Source organism: Cyprinus carpio, chromosome A20 (assembly GCF_018340385.1).
Source record: "Cyprinus carpio isolate SPL01 chromosome A20, ASM1834038v1, whole genome shotgun sequence".
Classification (NCBI taxonomy): Eukaryota; Metazoa; Chordata; class Actinopteri; order Cypriniformes; family Cyprinidae; genus Cyprinus; species Cyprinus carpio.
This window is the reverse complement of record NC_056591.1, coordinates 23,846,099-23,851,098: the sequence shown is the minus strand read 5'-3', so window position 1 is coordinate 23,851,098 and position 5,000 is coordinate 23,846,099. Positions and strand designations below refer to the sequence as shown.

Genomic DNA, 5,000 nt, shown 5'->3' with positions numbered 1-5,000 from the left:
ACGCAAACATAGTCAGTTCATCACAGGTGCATCATTAACGGCTCTAACTTCGGCATCCTGTAACGCTGCTTACAAATAATGCACATGTGTATTAACAGAAAGAAAAAGAATAATAGTAATAATAAAAATATATAAAAAGTATTAAGCATGTAGTGCAAAATGAATTAGTGTATGTAAGTGTATAAGTTAGAAATAAAATAAGATAACGTATTAGATTTACAGTCTGAGTAATATAATAGAGTAATATGGCATGTGCTGGACACATCAGATCAGGGCAGGTGAGTGTTTCTCTTCTCTGGTGACAGACAGACACATATTGAGCAGCACACAGCAGTTCTTGTGTTCTCCTCACAGATACCACAGTTTCTTGTTGTGTTTGGTTGTTTTATATGTTTGATGGTTTTTCTTTATTTGATCTCACAACACTGTCCGTGTGTTTGGAGCATTCTGTGAGGAAGTGCAGTTCTGTTTCCATCTGATTCACTCCATCATTGCCTTTCGAGGTTTAATAATAATCACTTATCGTGTCAGACTTTTTATGGCCTTAAATTTGATCAAACCAAATGTAAGACTTTAAGGACACGCAGAAACCCCCCACACAGTCACATGACCTCACTGCATCACATGACTCTTCATGGCGTCTTCCTGGCTATTTAATATCTTCAGTATAATTTTGTCAGAAAACCTTTATCAGTCTGATCAAATAACACGGTTCCGGTTCACTGATCACACTGGAGATGGAAGGGTGAGCACATAGTGGACACTCGATTCATGCACACGAGGGGCAATTTTCTTAAAAATCATCATTCTGTCATCATTTACTCTCAATCACGTCAATCAAACCTGTATGACTTATTTCAGTCAAACACAAAAGGCTTTTGGTCCACATGATGAAAGTTTTTTCCCAGCAATATCTTCTTTTGAGCTCCAGAGAGGAAATCAGTCACGCAGGTCTGCAGGACACGGGTGAGAGTAAACGATGCTGATTTCAGGGTGAACTGTGGCTTTAATGAACAGAAGCAAGCAGCGCTGCCGTCTGATTGGCTACAGATCCTGACAGAAGACAGACATGCTGATAAAGCACATAACACACTAATGCCTCACGTCTGATGGCCCGACGCCGCTCATTACCATCTCGTTTAATTGAGTTAATATAGTCTTACCGGGCCGAGGCTGAAGGTGAAGAGCAGGCAAACAGATGGGCTGAGGACAGCAGTCACTTTCTGGAAAACAGGAAGACACAAGCAAGCGCTGTGAGGAACATGTGACGAGGCTCTCTGACAGCCGCTGTTAAAACAGTGCAGAGAGAGAGAGCAGGTGTGCTGCGCGGCGGTCACATGACCAAACACCTGCTTCATTCAGAGCTGCATCTAGTTAGTCGAGTCACACGTGTTTATATAGCTCTTCATACAATAGAGATCTACAACACACTTCCACAGAAACAATCAGGAAACTACACAATCAGTGGTGCAAACTTCATCAAATATGAAGCAATCATCAGTTCAGTTCAACGTTCATTCGGTGTTTGTTTTTACTTGGCTCACGTCATTTAGTGTCATTAATAAAACAATACAGTTATGAGAAAATAAACCAGTCAGAAATGAAGATGTGCATTTTAAACAAAATAGCTTAGTGTAAATTATAAGAAATAATTAGATAAATGACGGAGATCAGTCAGATGGTTCCTCCATCATTAACATATGACCCGCCCACACCGTGTGAAATACACCAATCATAACGGAGCTCATTAATATATGACCCGCACACACCGTGTGAAATACACCAATCATAACGGAGCTCATTAACGTATGACCCGCCCACACCGTGTGAAATACACCAATCATAACAGAGCTCATTAACGTATGGCCCGCCCACACCGTGTGAAATACACCAATCATAACAGAGCTCATTAACGTATGACCCGCCCACACCGTGTGAAATACACCAATCATAACAGAGCTCATTAACGTATGACCCGCCCACACCGTGTGAAATACACCAATCATAACAGAGCTCATTAACATATGACCCGCCCACACCGTGTGAAATACACCAGTCATAACAGATCCCATTAACATATGACCCGCCCACACCGTGTGAAATACACCAATCATAACAGATCCCATTAACGTATGACCCGCCCACACCGTGTGAAATACACCAATTATAACAGAGCTCATTATCATAAAAAGGTGAAACTAAACTATGGCTAACTTCATGAACTCTCAACATAAAACTCATATAAAAATATATTTAATGTACGACTGGTTAAAGTGTGAGATGTTCTGAAGCGGAAGCCAATCTCCTCCGGATTATCAATCTGTGGAAGATTAAAATAAAGCGTTATAAAACACAAATGATCCGGTTAGATCTCCTGATAAAGCCCTCTGTTCTGTTTGTTCAGTCTGGCAAATCCACTAATGAGTGCTGTTTATTTTTAGAATTTAAGCGGCATTATTTCAGGTAACATCAGACGAGGCGACAAATATTCTCTTGATTAAAGCAGCCGATAATCCCACGGCGGCAGGGGAACGTCAATCCGTTCAGAAACACACACCTGCAAGCGCCGAACATCAGCGAGATCCACGACAGCGTCTTCAGGAACCAGCAGAGACTGAGAGCTTCACTGAGCTCCTGAAGGAACCACAGCACGATCTTCAGCATGAGCCACTGCCCGAGAACAATCTGAACCATTACAATCACACGGCATCATGGGAAACAGCACTGCTCACAATCTGACAAATAATGTCTGTAGTTTAGATGGCGATCCACTTCTAACGGGGAGGAGAAGCACTTGATGTAGCTGCTGAGGTCAAAGGTCGTGTGTTCAGTATTTCAGCACTGATGCATCTGTCATTCTGAGGAGTCTGAGTCTGAAGCTCGGTCCTCCAGAAACATCAGCTAAACCACACAGTGTGCTGAGCTGCCTCCTGATGTTCAGTCTGCTGCAGCGTTCATACTGTCACTGATCTCGTCCAGCTCTAATCTGATACATCAACATACTGATACACATTAACAACATGATTTTCGGTGGAGCTGCTCTGAAACATAATTGAAATATAATTGGCTTAACTGTCTGATCCCGAGACTAACGCAGCTGATCTTCCCATAATGCAGTGCTTCTCGTAGCTGCTGGGATATGAACTGTGAATTGTTTTAGCTTCTTTCTTTGTTTGCATCACTGAATTACTATTTTCTTGTGTATAGCTGTAAAGCTGCTTTGAAACCTGTACTGTACAAAGCGTTATAGAAATAAAGTTGATTGACCCTTCATTCCTGACGCAGTCACGTGACCCATGGAACAGATGATTACATACTAGTGACTTCACAAGCCCCGCGGGACGCGCGTGGGGTCACAGGCTCGTGCGCGTCTCCGGCGCCTTCAGGAGTCACGTTCTGAGCTCTAACACGAAGGTCGACAGTTTAATTGGACGTGCAGATTGCGTGCGCACGCGCGGCTCCCAGCAGAGCCGTGACTGAACCTGTTTCACGGGGGGCTGCAATTAGAAAGAGCAGTAATAGCTCCGGCTTCACTCTGTTCGACACTATTTTTAGCCGAAGCTCGTCGTCCAGGAACCCTGATGCTTCTGCTGACTGTTCTACAGAGACGCTCGCAGGAGCACGGCATGATGGGAGATCTCGGGCCGGCGGGGGGGCAGTAATCTCTCCTTCCGCCGCAATAATCGCTTCAGGATGCACAAATTCACTCTGTCCAGTCATTAATAGTTAAAGTGTCACGCCGTGCGACTGAAACACACTCAAGATCCAGACAAAACACAGATCTGAGTCCGATTCTCAAGCGCTCGATTCAACTCAACATCCATTCCTTTAGAAACATTTCAGGAAAATTAAATCTCTAAACTAACTCTCAGTTAAAGTGCTGAACTGTACAGCGAACTCGCTCAGTTCAAACATTTAAACTGCACACAAGGCAGTTATATCAACCTTTTAAACATATAATTGCTTCTACTCCAATTGGTTGTTGAAATAGAAACATTTAGATATTAGTGTTCATTTCATTAACCAAAGCGATGACGGAATTTTTTTTTTCACATGAGTAAGACGAGACAACAATAAGTTCAATAAACGATAACTGCGACTTTATCAACATGCAATATCGCTGACGGTTAAAGACGAGACTAAAATGTATTTAATAAAACAAAAACTATAACAAAATGTATTTTAATTTTTTCGTTGAAAAAGAGGAGACAAAATATTATTGGACTGCTGTACGCGCCAGATATCAAGAGCTCAAATCCACAAATCAGAGCTTCTCTGTTAAAATCATACATTTTCTGCCCGGTGTTTTGTTTATTTTTTGCAATCTGGCAACCATGTCCAAATTGTTTGTTTTTACCAGTTTTCATCTAAGTCTTTGATATTAATTGATATATTAAACAGCCCGTAATAAATCAGTACACGTTCTGTTGATTTGTGCTCACTGGTGAAAGTGCAGTACCTGAAATGGAAAAATACATTTCTCAAACGACAACAATCTTATAGATTATAATTTTAAGTAAACATAATTTTTATCAGTTTAACTATGATACAGCATGACGAAAATGTGATGGAAAGTCTCCACTGACTAAAACACTAAGACATTTATTCGACTAAAACTTCACTAAACACAAACAGGACAAACTTGACAAAATATGATCATAACTAAAAAAAATAATAATACATCTGCCACAGAACTAAGACTAGACTAAAAATGTCTGACAAAATTAATACTAGTGTCAGCACATATTAAAGAGCAGCAAAACCACATTCAGGGACTGTATCTTGTGATAAAACAGACAGAATTTAAAAGCTGAGAATTTGTTTCATAACTAACAAAGCACAGCGATTATTGTGATCATGTTCTGTTCACGCGTCTGAAAACAGCACAGATTCAAAGACTGAGGTTGGGATTGAAGTATCAATATCTGCTCATCAAAATGACAATCAATTAAAATCAACATTTTCAACCCAGTCCTAGTATGAGAATGGAGATTATCACA

The 5,000-nt window shown here is 40.9% G+C and overlaps 1 protein-coding gene across 1 annotated transcript in view; it reads right to left on the bottom strand.

The window, feature by feature from the left end:
* The window catches only part of LOC109084104 (1-phosphatidylinositol 4,5-bisphosphate phosphodiesterase beta-4-like), a 42,479-nt gene that overhangs the window by 35,169 nt on the left and 2,310 nt on the right, over positions 1-5,000 (bottom strand). Inside the window, exon 2 of the mRNA XM_042778196.1 lies at positions 1,164-1,223. The gene's annotated coding sequence lies outside the window, so the exon portion shown is untranslated. The remainder of the gene's footprint in view (positions 1-1,163; positions 1,224-5,000) is intronic.